Below are 16,955 nucleotides of genomic sequence, written 5' to 3'. Positions count from 1 at the left end.
ATCAGACCCTTTGGTTTTGATGCACTATGAAAATCAGAGATGGGACCAAGGATAGCATCTGCAAGGACCTGGGAATATTTGCGTGGAATCAGGTAACTGGATGGCACAGGGTACAGGATGCAAATGAAAGCAAACCCCAGAGCCCTCTCTGTCAGGATTAGGTGTCTGCCATAGTTAGGTTTCTTCAGACAGAGGCAGAGAAAATTAACCTTTTCTGTGCCAGATCAATTGCAATGTGCCTACAAGGCGTGGAGAACACTGCTTTGTCTCCATCTCCTACATTGCACTGCAGACAGCTGTAGAAGCTCCTGGAAATAGAGAGCATCTCAAAGGCAGAATCCCCAGCCATCTGGGCTCAGGGGATGAGAGAGAAGTGGCAGCCAGGCTCCAAGAAAGGCCCAGGTGCGCTGACTGGGCTTGGCCTTGATTTCAGCAGATCTAGAGGAAGCAGGAACTGTTCCTAGAGAAAATCAGACACCCTCCTGGTCAATTTAGGCTCAGCTAAAGCCTTGCCATGGCTGAGAATGTATTCCACCATGTAACATGGCATCTACAACTTTGCATGGTATTCTGAGTTCAGGCCTCGGTGGTTCTTCCCCCAGGGGCTCTCACCAGCCCAAACTCTGCTCCTTTGCCCTACGCACATCAGCAAAAGGTCTTGCAATTCATCATCCTGCCCCACAAGGCAGGAGGAGGAGCAGAGCTCTGGTTCAGCAAGGTCCTAGGGAAAGGCAGAGATTTGTTTCTCAGGGCCCCAGGAGGCCCTGCAGTTAGTGCACATGCTGGACATGGGGGGTGATTGCTTTCAGGAAGGAAGCAAGACAGCAGCACAAACAGGAGCCACTAAGGATCTCAACCTGGTTCCATTCCCCACTGCACAGCTCCTGTCAGGCGGCCCTGGCAAACGCCAACCAGCCGAGGGAGCCCAGGGCAGGCTCAAGGAGGTTCCTTTTGTTGCATCACCTCAAAACAGCCCAGATCCTCAAGCCAGCTCTTCTGCCCTGCCCTGCCCTCCACTCCAGAAGCAGGACAGAGCCCTGAGGGAGTCACAAGACAAGGGCAAGGGCAGCTATAGGCTTCTCCTCCTCGCTGGAGCCCCAGGCCCAGGCCAATGGGCCATGTGGCTGGTTCCACGTGTATGTGCTAAGGGCCTGGGGCTGAGGGGACAGAGCTAGGTTATGGGCTAAATCCAGCCCTGATAGAAGCAAGTCAAGCTCCCTCCTCTTGCTCACACTGAGCAGATAAATCATTGTAAATTTCCTGCTCCTGCCCAGGTCCTGAGACATTGCTCCCCCTGCCATGGGGTTGGGCCACCCCATTCCTGGGAGCAACAGAGGAAGAGCCTTTTCCAAAGCCTGAGAGCTCAATGATTCCCAAGAGAATTAAGGGAGCAGGAACTCCCTGCCCAGGCCAGGTTGGGGACCAGTGCCCGCAGCCTGGGGAGAAAAACTCATCTTCAGGCACAAGGAAAATAAAGACTTCTCTCAGTATGAGCAATGGTGGTGGCTCATGGCCCTGGCAGGGTCACAGGGAGCAGCCCAGCCTGACACAGGGTTGTAGGAGCAACTGAGACTGGCACAGGATCATGGGGAGCAGCCCAACCTGGCACATGGTTGCAGGAGCAGCCCACCCTGGCAAAGGGCTTTTGGATGGAAGGAGGGCCAGGCCCCTGGGCTCTGCCAGGGGGCACATGTGAGGCAGACACATCCTGAGAGATCACCATTAGAAACCTGGTCTAGCCCTATGCAGAAGGGAACAACCATTGTATCAGCCTTCTTGCCTGGCCCCACCCACACTGGGAGCAACACCTCTGCTGGGCAGCAGTCTCCTGCCACTCCTGCGCCCTATGCACTTCAGACCATGCAGTCCCAGGGCCTGTAAGAACAGCAATTGTCATGGGAAAGGTCTTTGCTAGAGCTGAGGCATAGATGGGCCAACAGCTGGGCAACAGACAGTCCCAGTGCTAGGTGGAAAGCCCAGAATGGACAACCCCTATCACTGAGAAATCATGAGTCAGGCCCCCCAAATCATGAGATTTTGAAAGGAATTAATGTTGTGGATATCTCTTTGGCCAGAGTGACTAGCCGGTATTTGGGGCTTTGCTGGGTCATTTCAATTAGGAGGAGAAATGGATGCTGGAGCCAGGCGTTTCCTTGGAGCAAGCCTGTTTCTGTACAAACCACTGTTTCCCTGAACACCGCAGGAATCAACCAACAGGAGAGTTCCTTTGCTCAGAAATCCAAGCCTCTTTTTCCAGCTAGCACTCTGCCCAAAAGCTCTCTCTTTACTTTCTCTCAGGGCCTCTTTGCCTGTCCTTTGCTTCCTGCTACCTTTGTTGTCTGCTTCTGTGGTGTTTCAGCTGTGTCTGCTCTCACACCTCACACAGCTCCATCAAAGCAACACCCAGCCCTCTGTGTTTGCATTCAACCTCCCCCTCTCCCACCCCCCATGAAACCCTCTGTCACACAGCTCAGCCCCGGACCGGCCTTGCCTGTGACCTGTGTTTTGGCTCCTATTGTCTCAGCTATCTTCCTCCATATGGAGCTTATCTGCTTCTTGCATTTCCCCTGAATGAAGGCATCTGTCACACTCACATCTACCAGCTTTAGCCAGGTTTCAACCCCTGCCCCAGGGCACTCTTCTTTGCCTTCTGCTTTCTGAGGGGTTAGGTCCCACTCCGCTCCACATTTTCAAGCTTTTCTCTACAACCACGAGGGCTAGAAACTTACTTTTTTTGAACAAAAGAAAGCTGAGATTCTCCTGCATTCTTTTGATTTCACCAGCTGAGTCTTTGCAGCAAAGACTAAGAACTGGCAACACTGATTAAGTAACATCAGGCTGCACAGATGTACAATAAACCCTCCTTTTTTATGCCGGCTGAGAGTTTCTGCAGGCTAGAGAGTAGGTTGCATTGTTCCTTCTGGGTGTGGAGGCCCCAGGGGTCCAGAACAAGTGGACTCCTTGAGGGGGCCCATGGTGAGAGACAGGTGTGCTGAAGGCTCAGAGAAGTGCGGTTTCAAGAGGCAGTGGAGTGCAGGGCTTAACAACTGAGAGATTGTGACTCTGAGGAGGAAGACTGTCACACTGAAGGAGTTCCTCTCAGGAACAAAGGGAGCTGAGAGCACGGGGCCAGTGAGTCTGTGCCAGCCTCTCCCAGGCTGAGGAGCAGCAGGGGAGGAAGCTCAAAGGGGCTTCTCTGAAAAGTAAGTGGGTGATGCAGGCAGGCATGATGGGCTGATCGGATGGGGGCACCAACAACTCACTAGTGAATGGGAGATGGAGGGTAGGGATTGACCATGAGGGGAACATAAGTAGATTGTGTTTGATGCAGTAGAGCAGGAGGAGGCAGGGAAGAGTTTTACAGAAAGAGGTGACAGGTCAAAGCAATGGGCTAGGGAAAGGACTTTGGCAGGAGCATTCTGCACGGCTCGGAGTGGGGCAGGATGGCATTTGTCAAGGCCAGAGAGAAGGATGAGACATGGGGAGGATGAGGGCTGAGCTGATGGTTTTCACCATCTGGATGAATAGGATAGTACCTTAGAGATGTTTCACAGAAAGAATTAGCAAGATTTAGACATAAACTGGATGTGAAGAGAAGGAGAGACTTAGAGCCCTCAGAGTTCACCTCTGAGGACCTGGGTTCCAGACCTTAGGGGATAGTTAGCCAAGGCAGCTCAACAGGATTGACAGTCTGTCAATGAGATAATTAATACTGGAAGAAAAAGGGGTGCTGCTAATGAGATAGGGCTGCACCAGCAGAGCTGTGTGGAGTTGAGGTGCATTGGCAGAGCTGCATGTGTGGTCAGGACTCAGGTGCATCAGCAAAGCTCTAGGAGGTCCCAGGCCTGGAGCAGGAAGCACAGGAGAGGTGTTGTGGGCTAGGGCTGAGGTGCATTGGCAGAGCTGCCTCTGGAGTGGATGGAGGAATTGAGATAATAGTCCAAGTGTACAGAGCAACTGTAAAACTGACATGACAGAGGGGACATTTCTGGAATGGAAAACCTCCTTCTCACAGATTAATATCAATCAATCAAGGGGCTGCATTTGAAAAAGGGCCGGGGAGTGTCCTGCAGCTCCATAGCTCTGCTATTGCTTGTTTTACCAAGGTGTACTCTATTATGTGCTGACGAAGGCCAGGTCTGCACTAAACAGTTAAGTGGACATAGCTACATCACTCAAGGGTGTGAAAAATCCACTCCCCCTCAGCAGCCGACCTAAGTCCTCTGTAGACAGAATTCTTCTGTTGCCCTAGCTACCACCTCTTAGGGAGGTGGATTACCTACAGAGAACTACCCTGAGGCACTCCAACAGTGCAGCTGTGCCACTTGTAGCATTTTAAAGATAGACAAGCCCTAAGGATCAGGTCCTGCAGATGCAGACACATGGGAGCAGCCTCAGTAAAGTCACTGGGCTGTGAGCAAGGGACTTACAGGCCAGCTGTAATATCTGTTCCCCCTACCTGTAAAGAATACATCAGGGACACTGGAACCCCCATTTCCTGCAGTTCAAGCACTGCTTGCCCAGGGCATTTCAGACCATTTCAACAGAGGCCTGTGGAGAGCCTAACTTGCAGCACAGTTCATCTGGATCTATCCCCCATCCAGGTGGGCTCAGGCTGCTCTTTGTCTCCAGTCCAGAAGCCTATCTTCTTCCAGCCGACCATCACCTTCCCCAACAGCTCCTTTTCCATCCTTCCTCTTCTTTCCTGGGCAAACAGATCACCTGGGCTTTCTCTCTTCTGCCCTTTGTTCCCCTACTGGCTGAAACTGACTGGTCAGGTTACTGGGGTCCTCTTTTCTCAGCCCTTTGTCCCCCGATTGGCCAGAACTGGCTGACTTTCAAGCTGAGGTGGGCCTCCCAGTCATCAGTCGCTAGGGTACCCAATCTTCAGGCCATTGTCTGGGCTCCCAACTGCTATGTGAGGTCACACCTTGTCCTCTGCAACAACAAACACCCTCACCCACCACCTTGTTAAACACACAGCATACAGGGGAAACTAAGACTCATACAGTGCTCGGGCAAAACACTAAGAAAATCCCCCACTTCATCACAAGCACTACCTGCAAAAAGCCACAAAACTACCTCCACATCCCTCTTCAGGGCCACCCAGAGGATTCAGGGGGCCCGGGGAGTTCGGCGGCAGGGGAATTGCCGCCGAAGACATGGCACTTCAGTGATGGGTCCCGGGGCGGAAGGACCCCCTGCCACGGGTCCTGGAGTGGAAGGACCCCCCGCTGTCTAATTGCCGCCGAAGACCCAGAGCAGAAGAAGCTCTGGGGGCCCGGGACCCATGAGAGTTTTCCGGGGCCTCCGGAGCTAGTGAAGGACCCCACTCCAGGGGCCCTGAAAAACTCTCCTGAGGGCACTTGCGTGGCCTGGGGCAAATTGTCCCAGTTGCCACCCACTCCCTCCCTGGGTGGCCCTGTCCCTGCTCAGAACTCTCCTTAGCTGTGGTGCTACAATGGTTTGGCTGCTGACCAATGTTGTCTCATTGTCTTCTGCTTAGATTGTAAGTTGTTTGGGGCAAGGGAGTGTCTTTATCCTGTGTTTGTACAGCGCTTGACACAATGGGGCCCTGGTCCATGACTTGGGTTTCTAGGTGCTATGGCAATACCAAGGATAAATAATCGTAAGAACAAAAATAATAATAACTAACTAGCCCATTACAGAAAGGATCCATGAACATTTCTTGCATCGCATCTTTTGAAGAGGAGCAGGACAAGCCTGCAAGGATAGAATTAGGCAGCAAGTTTTGTCTGTTCTGTGGCTTCAGTCTGGGCAGCTGCCGGAGAAGCCAGCCCTTGATGCAGAATTCTGCTCCAGTCTGAGCTTTCAGTTCTTAAAAATGCTTCTGCCTCTTATGATTATGATGAAACTCCTGAAAACGTGACCTGTGTGTATGTGATACGGTGATGTTTGCCTGAGGCTGCAGAGAGTCTGAAACAATAGCTCTGAGCATGTTAATTCTGAAACCTGCAGATGGCTGATTAAATGGCAACACAGTTAACTACTGTACTCCACTGTTGACTGTTATAGCAACATCAGCTACTGTGGTTATCAACAATCCCAGTTGCTTCTGATGCCTCCCCAGGTGCCAAAAGCCTCAATTGGTGCCTAGCCAGTGACAACAAGCTCCAGCTTCTCTGACAGCCACTACAGTGTGGTTAGATGTTGTCAATAGAAAAGTAGCACACTGAAAACGGAAAATGTGGGGGCTCGCGGTGGGATGTATGGAGTGAGATAGTTAATCCAGATTTAATTCAATCCAAACCTTCAGTGTTGCATGTGTAAGCAGAGTCAGGATAAGCTCTACCCTGACATCTGGTGGAAAGATTTTCAGAGAGTGTATTTGCATAGGCACGCCTACCCTATCCCAGACTGCTGAGCTGTGGGACTGCTTGGTGACAAATGACTCACCCTCAGTTGGGTGGTACTTGCTAGAGAAGGGACATGGGTTCCAAAACCCAGTGAATTGAAAGAGGCTGGGGACAGGTATCTGTGCTTGGTGGGGCAGTTGCCTTGTGGTGTCAGAAGCACCAGTTCCACCCCCTCCTCTCTCCACTGTGGAATGTCAGAGTTGATTTTTTTTTATTTTATTCCCTCATGAATCTAAATACAGGTTACTGAGCTGAAATCACCTTGGGATAATGGTGCACTAGCACTGGGGCTCCCCCACTAAGAGCTGAGATCACTAAGCGTTGAAATCACTAAAGAGCTGACATAACTGAGCTGAGAGCACTGAGTACTGTGCTAACTAGTGGGGGAGCCTGAAGTTATACTGTGGAACAGAGCAGCTGGTGGAGTGGAGCAGTTGTGGAGACGGCTGGAGCGGACCACGGGACAGCTGGTGGCAGCAGAGCGGCTGGCAGAGCGGAGTAGCTGTGGGACGGGTGGAGCGGCCCACAGAGCGAGAGGAGCCGAGCAGTTTGCAGAGCAGCTCATGGAGCAGAGCAGCTGCTGGAGCGGAGCAGTTTCTGAGGACGGCTGGAGGAGCAGAGTGGAGCAGCTGGTAAAGTGGAGCAGTTCGTGGAGAAGGCAGAAGCAGAACCCACGGAGCCAGGGCAGTTGGCCCCGGACCATGTAAGGTGCCCCTTTCTACCCAGGCTGGGGGGAGGGACCTCTACAGATAAACTCTCGAACTCTGGGGTGGCATTGACCAGAGACTTTTGGGTTGTTGGACTTTGGGGTGATTGGACTTAAAACCCTAAGGGGAAAAAGGACAGTGCCAAACGTACTTGGAGGTGGGTTTTTGTTTATGGTTTGTGTTATAACCCTGTTTGTGGTGTTTCTCCAATGGGATGCCGCATTGGTTCCTTCCTTTATTAAAAAGATTTTGCTAAACTCAGACTCCGTGCTTGCGAGAGGGGAAGTATTGCCTCCTAGAGGCGCCCAGGGGGGTGTGGTATGTGAGTGTCCCAGGTCACTGGGTGGGGGCTTGATCCGGTTATGCATTGTGTTATTGAAACGGAACCCCTGGATACTGAACCCGGCCCTTGTTGCTGCCAACTCAGAGGGGCAGAAGGGTTACACATGTAAATGAAACCATTGCATAATACTTCCTTGCCAGGCCAGAAGCTGCAGAATCCGGGGGCCTTGGCAGTTGGTACCCAGTTTAGGCCCAGCTTGCTGCAGAACTTCCTAGGCCTTGCTGGTGAAGGTAGGACACCCTATCTGCTATTTGGCTGAGGGGCTGGAGCTGCAGGGTTGCGGGGAAGATGCCACTTATGGCCTGACGGACACAGAGGCTTTGTAAAGTGCAGCGGTTTAGCCACCGAACTTTATAATCTTCGGTTGGTTTCCTCTGCAGGTGTGATATATGGAAGCCACTTCAGCGTTCCTGGAGCTGGGCAGGATTTTCTTGACACGAGGTGCCAGCTGCACATTCTTTACACAGTGACCCGATTTATAAAGACTCTGAAATTTTTTCCACCTGGAAAATTCAGTTAAATGCAGAGATTAGTTGTCAAATGAATATTTTTTGGGAATGTATTTGTCTGCCGGAAGATGAATGGCATTGTCTGTGCTAGGTTTCCCACATGGGCCACGTGCACTGGGAGACGCATACTGGGCCTGGCTGGAAATGCTGCTGCCAGACTTGGAGACAAGGTGATGGAACCAAAAGTACTGCTGCTGGGTGCACGAGCATGTTCCTGCTCAGCTCTGCCTCCCTCCCCAGTCCCTGGACCCAGCCAGGGGTTGGTCCTGCTTTGAGCAGGGGGTTAGTCTAGATGACCTCCTGAGGTCTCTTCCAACCCTAATCTTCTATGATTCTCTGATTCTCTCCCAGGACACAGTGTGGGCACAGCTTCCCTGAGACCTTCTCATCACTTGGGGGCTGAGATGGCACAGTCTGCACTACATCCCTGCTCTCCATCTATGGACGCTGTCTACTGATCTCTGGGTCATCCGCCCAGGAAGCTGGTTACTTGGCCTGTATTGGTGCCTGTCCTGGTGCTGCTCTAGATCAATGTTCTCAACCAGGGTACATCTACCCCTGGTGTACGCAGATGTCTTCCAGGAGGTACTCAACTCATCTAGATATTTGCCTAATTTTACAACAGGCTACATAAAAAGCACTAGCGAAGTCAGTACAAACTAAAATTTCATACAGATATGAGTCAGCAATTTGTCAGTACTAGTGGCTGTGACACTTTTATTTTTATGTCTAATTTTATAAGCAAGTAGTTTTTAAGTGAGGTGAAACTTGGACTATGCAAGACAAATTAGACTCCTGAAAGGGGTCCAGTAGTCTGGAAAGGTTGAGAACCACTGCTATAGACGGACAAGGGGAGAAACAGAAGGACAGACAAACAGGCATGGAGCAGGCTACATAACAGGGAGTGAAGCAATGAGATGGAGAGAGATTGAGAGGCTACGCAGACTTGGGAGAGGTGAAAGGAAAGGGCCAAGGGTCCACAAAGCCTGGTGGGGGAGGGGAGGGGCTATGAGGCAGCACAGTCCATAGAGGTCAGAGGCCATGGGGCAGCACAGCTCAGTGTGGGAGGGGAGAGGATTGCTGAGTGCTTTGCTAGCCCATCTCAGCAGCATAGTCATTCTACAGGTGGGAGGCCAGAGCTGCTTCCGAAAGGACTGGGACAGGCTGCCTGTGGGGATAGCTCCTATGGCTCCGCCCAGCACTGGGCTCATTAGCTGGCCACACTGGGGAGGGGACACAATGATTCATGGCAGAAATGTTATTTTGATGGAAATGGAAATATTCAGTTTTGAAAACCTGGAGTCAGAGAGTGAGCCTTGGGGTTACCATGGAAACGCAGCGCCCAGCACGGCAGGAGAGATGCAGCTACAAGAGTCTCTGTGTCTGTTGTGACAGAGTCCATGCATCTGTGTCCATTTGATAGTTGACTGTGCATCTATGAGTGTGTGTGTGAGATTCTGGAGGCGGGTTGATTTGGGGGAGTGATTCTGGAGGGGAGTGCGTGAGCCTGTGTGTGTGTGTGTATGCGATTCTGGGTGTGTATGTGAGTCTGTGTGATTCTGGATGTGTGTGCATGTGTGTGTGTGTGAGTCTGTGTGTGAGAGAGTCTGAGTATGTGTGTGTATGAGTCTCTGGATGAGTGTGATTCTGGGGGGGATTCTGTGTGTGTGTGTGTGTGTGTGTGTGTGTGTGCATGCGTGCATGAGTCTGTGTGTGTGATTCTGGGTGTGTATGATTCTGGGTGTGTGTGTGTGTGATTCTGGGTGTGTATGTGACTCTGGGTTTCTCATTCTATGACTCTGTAAGGATAAGCAGAATGATCAATGCTACATGGATCTTCAGTAAGGCAAACCTGCTGTCAAACTTAGTTGCACTTATCGGTCCACAGCAACTGGTCCTTCATCCAAACAAACCACAGTGAACAACAAAGAATACCACCCCACTAACCTTCTGCAGAATGGCCACAAATTATATCTAGCGATTAATCAACAAAACAAATGGTATCAGTAGAACAATGTGAAAGAGCTCTGAAAACCCCAGTCAATGAAAACCTAATGAATCTGTTTTTAAAGAAACACTATGGCCATACATCAAACAATACTAACATCCCCATAAAAGACTCAGCAGAGCAGGAGAGCAATCTCTTCCCACAGCCAGCAGGAAAGGATGGACCATGAAAAAGAAAGAAAAGGGAAGGAACATGGTGTGATATAGGCTACCCTAACTTAGAAGGAAAGCTAGGGAGCTCTTCCGCTCACAGCACGGAGCCCCCACCTGCACTAATCTAGATCCAGCTACCAGGACACACTGTGATCCATCCTCCAGCAAAGAAAACCCAGAGCACAGGAAGGAAATGTTAGCTCAGACTGAGGATGTGATAGATGCCAGTTCCCTCTGGGAAGAATTTAAACCAAACAAACAGAAACAAACCCCAATAATCCAGAATGGCAAAACTAGACAAGCCACGGCCAGACCTAGAGAAAAGAATTCAACCCAGGATCCTGACCCAAGAACAAAACAGCATAATTAGAAAAACAATGCCATTCCTAACCACCATTTAGAACTACCAGCCCCCAGGCACCCACTAATGCAGAACAAAGGAAAATCTCTCCGAAATGTCAACCTTGGAAATCGTGTGCTCCAGATAAAATAGCAAATGAGATGCTAAAACACAGCACTGAACATTTCCACATACCCCTCCCATCTGGACACTTCCCTGAGACACGGTCAGATGTGTACCCCCTATACACAAAAGTGGAGGTGTCACTCAGACAACTAGACAGGCATTGGTGTTAGCAGCAGCAGCAGGAAATGCTTTTGAAGCAGCCAGCATAATCCATTGAAGTTGAATTAGACTCCTCCCTGAGAAATGAACCAAGGAGCACATCTCTAGCCTAGAGATTCTCATTTACAAACAGGGGGAAGATATCTGCCTGCTTCACAGATTATAAAAAAAGCTTTTGACTCATTCTGGCAGCCAGGACTGACCCTTAAATTGCTACCCAATGGAGCTGGCAAAAAATCTCATGACAACACTGAAACAAACAACATGCAAATAGGCCTTCAGGCTAGAAAGGAGAGAACAGGGACATAACCTCAGCCTGACCCTTCTCAGCATAGACATCAGTAACCTAGCAGCCCTGCTGGAACAAGCCCCAGACCCAGGACTCCCACAGAATGCAGGTGACCTGGTCTAAGTGTCACACTCTCCAGAGAAACATTGTGCCCACTGGAAACCGCATGCACTAAAGGGCCCTATAGGAATATGTCTGCACTCCAACGCCCCATGCGGCAGCAAGTCTCAGAGCCCTGGTCCACTGAATGGACTCATGAGGCTTGCACCATGGGGCTAAAATGTATTACTATTTTTTACTAATTCAACAAAACCAAAACATCTCCAGGAAACAACAAATGAAAAGGGTCCTCAGGTCCAAAATGAATGTTTGGTCAGAGAGAGGAGGAGAGTGCTCACCCCAAAGAGCCAGGGCACTCACTTGGATGTCCTGCCTTTTCAGATTTAGAGCAGGAACTTGAATGTGGGTCTCCTACATTCACAGTGAGTGCCTTCATCACTGGGCTATACTGTCAGTCCTTCTGGGCCACTAAACAGTCAGTTATTTATACAAAGTGAAACAGCTTCAGCAGGAGCGATGGAGAAAGTGCATGTTTTCCGGGGAGTGCTAGCATGCACGCGCCCACCAAGACACATGTAGGCATTACAAGAGTGCTCTGCAGTGGGAATATGTCTGGATTCATGTGAATAGTTGGTAGACAGTGTACTATTGGGTGGCACTCAAAAATGCGCAGCCCAGATCCTAGGTTTTGTAGAGCCCTCAATTGTTATTGTTGGGTTCATGTGGGTAGCTCTTTACATTAGCACTGAGCAGTGGGCACACACAGGCATGTGCATTGTAAACGAGTGGGTGCCGGGGCTCGACCCTCTCCGGGGAGGAGGGAAGCCACGCCAGCCCACTCTGTTTCTGGTTGGCCCGGGAAGTTAGCCCGGCAGGCCTTGCGGTACTTGTCTGCCCGACGGGCGAGGGGCTCAGGCCCTCCGGCAGGGCTGAGCCATAACAACCATGAGGTGCCAGTTCCTAAGTCAGAGCAGATAGCAACACAGAATCAGTAAGCTCAGGCCTGGGTCAGGGCTGAGCAACGGTAATAGTTTAAGGCCCAACTCTTGGTCAGGGCGTGGCAGCAAAACACTGATTCAACAGGCTCAGGCCTTGGTCAAGGCTGAGCAACAGTGGCAGTTTAAGGCCCAGCCCCAGGTCAGGGCAGGCAGCAAACGCTGAGTCAGTAAGCTCGGGCCTTGGGTCAGGACCGAGCAACAATAGCAGTTTTAAAGGCCCAGCCCTTGGTCAGGGCGGGGCAGCAAACGCTGAGTTAGTAATAACCATTATCGGCCTCCTCAGACCAGGGAGAGGGGGAGTCTGCCGCCCTGGAGTGGGGTGGCAGGGCCCTCCCACTCTACTGCGTCCCAGCCCGGGGCCCTAACAGCGGCTGTCACTCCACTGGTCAGTCAGTGGGGTTCCTGGCCACAACACGCTGACATAGGCTCTGCCAATTCCGCAGCCTGACTGGGGTCAGCTGCCCCCAGGCTGCTTCCCTACTCCCCCTCAGAACCTACCTGGGTCCTAACGTCAGCCTCAGTGGGGTCCAGGAGCATAGGCTGATCACGACCGGGGCTGGGTGGTAGGTCCGGGAGATCCTCAGGATACTCGGGCCACGGTAGCACCAGCGGCTCCTCCAGGTAGCAGCAGGCACGGGGAAGCTCCGGCAGCTCCTCCCGGTAGCGAGCGCGGGGAAGCTCCGGCAGCTCCTCCTGGTAGTGAGCGCGGGGAAGCTCCGGCAGCTCCTCCCGGTAGCGAGCGCGGGGAAGCTCCGGCAGCTCCTCCCGGTAGCGAGCGCGGGGAAGCTCCGGCAGCTCCTCCCGGTAGCGAGCGCGGGGAAGCTCCGGCAGCTCCTCCCGGTAGCGAGCGCGGGGAAGCTCCGGCAGCTCCTCCCGGTAGCGAGCGCGGGGAAGCTCCGGCCAGTCCTGGCGGCTCCCCTGGGTTGCCGGTGTCTCCCAGTTTCGAGCTCCTTGAGGTACGTCTGTTCTCTCCGGCCGCTGGAGCCTGACTGAGCTCTGAGGGCCGACTTTTATAGTTCCGGGTCGCTGCCTGACCCTTTGAGGGGCAGGCTCAGAGCTCCGTAGCTCCGCCCACTCTGGCCTCTGCCAGGGCTCGACCCTCTCCAGGGAGGAGGGGAGTCACGCCAGCCCACTACATGCATACACAGCACATGCACACATGGAGCAAGAGACTTTTGTCCTTCGGGCTCACAGGCTAAGGCTGAGCTCTGTTCCTTGGCTCTTTTCTCTTTGGGGCTCCCTGCGAAGTCTCTTGTGACCCAGCTGCACCTCAGCTGCTGTCAGGATGACAATCAACAACTCTGGTACCAGGGTCTGTGCTGGTGCAGCTGGGCCTTTGTCTCCTCCACACTAGGAGCTTCTCCCAGGGGAGATGTTCCCATAATTACGAAGCTTCCCTGTAAGGCCCTGCAGCCTGTGTTGGGCTGGCCACACTGGCCCTTCCCTGGACCACCCCACATGCCCTGGAGGCAGGTGACTACTGGCATTTCAGAGACATAGGGTCGTGCAGAGCTGGGCCAAAACCCCCCATCAGGGACATATTCCTGGCTAGATTCACATACCTGACTGGCTCTGGCCTTCCTTCTGCTTAGAGCTGGAAAGCAGCCTTGCCCCACAGGATATAGCTAAGGGGCTTCAGGCCCTGCTACTGGGGTTGTTCAGTGCCTGCCAAGCTGTTCCTGTATGTACAGCCCCTGGGCTGTGTGACAGGTTGCTCCTGGGGTGCCATTTGGAACTGGGGTTCCACTGAGCCTGCCTGATCCACCAACCTGGGCTCCCTTTACACTGTGCTGCTGAGGCAAGCCTGCCCAGCTCTTTCGCAGGCTTCAGACTGTACTTTACCAGCACATATACAGGTAGGGACACACCCAGCTGCAGCTATACACCTAGTTGCTATCAGCTCTGCATGGGAAGGCTCAGCTCAGGAACTGTCCTGTTACTCATGTGCACACTCCCGTCTGGAGTGTAAAGCCAAATTATACCATCTTGCGCTGCACAGAGAACTGTACAGTGTAAGCTCATTAAATTCACGCCCTCCTTCAATGTGGAGAGGTATATATACAGCTTTCTGACCCAAGTTATGATTTCCACATCCTGGTTTTAGACAAAACAAAACAAGTTTATTAACTACAAAAGATATATTTTGAGTGATTATAAGGAATAGCAAACAGATCAAAGCAGATAACTTAGCAAATAAACCAAAACACAATCTAAGCTTAATATAATAAAGAAATTGGTTATAAGTAGCAAATTCTTACCCTAAATGTTGTTTTAGGCAGTTTGCAGAGATTCTTGAGGTCAAGCTGCACTTGCTTGCAGCTTAAAACTTAGGGTATTCCTTTCACAGGCTAGAAAACTCTCTAGCCTGGGTTCAGCCCTTCTCCCCCAGTTCAATCCTTGTTTCTTAGGTGTCTACAGCAGTCATCTTGGGCAAAGAGTCAGAGAAGAACCACGATGATGTCACTCCCCTCTCTTAAGTAGCTTTTACATATGGCAGGAACCCTTTGTCTCCAACTTTTTAGTTTCCACCCCTTTCAGTGGAAAAACACTTGTATTCCATGATGGAGGCCAGTATCAGGTGACTTGGGCATGTGTCTCTGCAGGGACACAGCAGCCATGACTTGGAGGCTGCTTGTAGTGTCTTCAGGAAGGCTCCCCGCCGGGGAATTAGCATCTTCTAAGACAGGGATTCTCAAACTGGGTGTCAGGACCCCTCAGGGGGTCGTAAGGTTAGTACGTGGGGGCTCGCTATTACATGCGAGCTGTCAGCATCCATCCAAAACCCTGCTTTACCTGCAGCATTTACAATGGTATTAAATATATTTTAAAGTGTTTTTAATTTATAAGGGGGTTTCCACTCAGAGGCTTGCTATATGAAAGGGGTCACCAGTATAAAAGTTTGAGAACCATTGTTCTAAGACCTATTGTTCTCCCTAATAGCCCTTCCCAGCCAGCCATCTAGACTGATTGCATTCTGTCTAGTGGGTGTTCCTCAGGTATAAATACCTTTATAATAGATGCATAGACAATATTCCTACCTTCAGATACAAAAGTGACACATTCATAGAAATAGGATAATCATATTCAGTAAATCATAACCTTCTCAATGATATTTCACATGATCTATCTTGTGTAAAATCCATCATAACTATGCCATAATCATATCATACCAATACCTCTATGAAGAATATGGGGCATAGTGTCACAGGCTGCTCCTAGGGTGGGATGGAGTGAACAGCATATCACCCAGCCCCTCACACGTCTCTACAGCCTGCCCTTCCAGCTCACATCGTCCATGCTGCCATCTCCAGGAGGTCTCTGTCAGTCCACTCTCCTGAAGCTCCATGTGCCCCACCTCTCACATGCTGGCTTTTCAGCTGAGACTTATCATCTACACAACTGCTTTTGGAGCTGTGGTACTAGCCCTGCAAGCCCCAGTCCACAGACCTGGGCTCTGAGACTTGCTGCCGTGGGATTTAAAACACAGTGTAGATGTACCCAGAGAGGCCCAGGGTTGGACCAGGCTCTCACATAGCCCTTGCTGCCCTCACCACTTTCTCAGCCACCCAAGTGATAGAAGAATGCCCGAAGTGGTAGCACTGTAGTAGCTTCAGGCCCATATCCCTGCAGGGTGGATCTGACTAGGCCAGCTTGCTCTGAACACCCAGCCATGGCAGCATCAATGCAGCTCACTTCACAGCTTGCCAACATGCTCAGACACCATGAAACCTGGGACCATAGACAAGCCCTAGTAGAAGGCAGAGCTGAGTATGTGCAGGGAAAGCTGCCTGCATGCCTAGTGTGGCAGGGACACTTGTGCGTGTCCAATGCAGAGGAGACATCAGGCGGATAATTAGATCCAAAGCTGAGTTCCTGTAGAATCCCATTAGCTGAGCTGTAGCCGAGCGCGCTGTTTGCTTTGCTGAGAATGCTGATGTCATCAGCCTGGGAAGGAGGGCAGCAAGGCGGCAGGAAGCAGCTAGGTCCAGCAACAGAAACAAGGCATTGTGTGTTTTCCGGGGAGGGGGATTGGCATCATGCATCATTACTTGCTTGCATTTCTCAGCAGCCTGGGAGTCTCATTCCTCTCCTTCCATCCTGCATGTGGGGAACCATCCCAGGCAAAGCAGGAAGCAGCTGTGGGATGGATTACCTGGTCTGATTCAGTGCTCTGATAAAAGTTGGATTCCCCTCCTGCCCCCAAGGAAAAGGAAGGATGTAGCACAATAGCCAGGGGCCCAAGGAAAAGCTTGCGCAGGAACATACTACTCCCTCCTTCCTATTCCCTGCTTTACATCTTGGGAGAGCCTTGGAGCCGCTCCCTTCCCCGGCTGAGGACTGCACAGGGCAGAGAGGGGATGTATCATGAGGGATCAGAATCAGAGAATGACGTTGTTATTCACTTTCCTGCATCCGAGACACCTGCAGGAGCCAAACACCCAAATAACAGGTGAGCAACTAGCATCAAGATGCAATTTATCATCCAAAGCAGCTGCTCTTCTGGGGTAGTGCAGGGCAGCCAACACATTCCCCATCAATAAATACAAAGAGTGAACGATGAGCCCAGGAATCACACCCTGAATAGCCTTACCTGAGTGCCAGGAAACTAATAACTGGCAAAGTAAGAATGCCCTGGCTCATTACACCCTGGGATGGTGTGCATCATGCCCTGGAATCCATCCAGGCCCTGGGAGAATGTTGCTGCTGCAACAGATAGAGAGGAACTGGTGGGCATCATCGATCAGGAGCCCAAGAAGGCTTTGATGAAGTCCCTCCTGAGAGACTGTAGAGGTAACTGCAGCATGACGGCAAAATGCCAGAGCACAACTGTTTATACAACAGAAATCCTACCATCCTTGCTGTTCTGAAAGCTAGGCAGCTAGGGCT

Source organism: Gopherus flavomarginatus, chromosome 7 (genome assembly GCF_025201925.1).
Source record: "Gopherus flavomarginatus isolate rGopFla2 chromosome 7, rGopFla2.mat.asm, whole genome shotgun sequence".
NCBI classification, from domain to species: domain Eukaryota; kingdom Metazoa; phylum Chordata; order Testudines; family Testudinidae; genus Gopherus; species Gopherus flavomarginatus.
Note: the sequence above shows the minus strand (reverse complement) of the source record.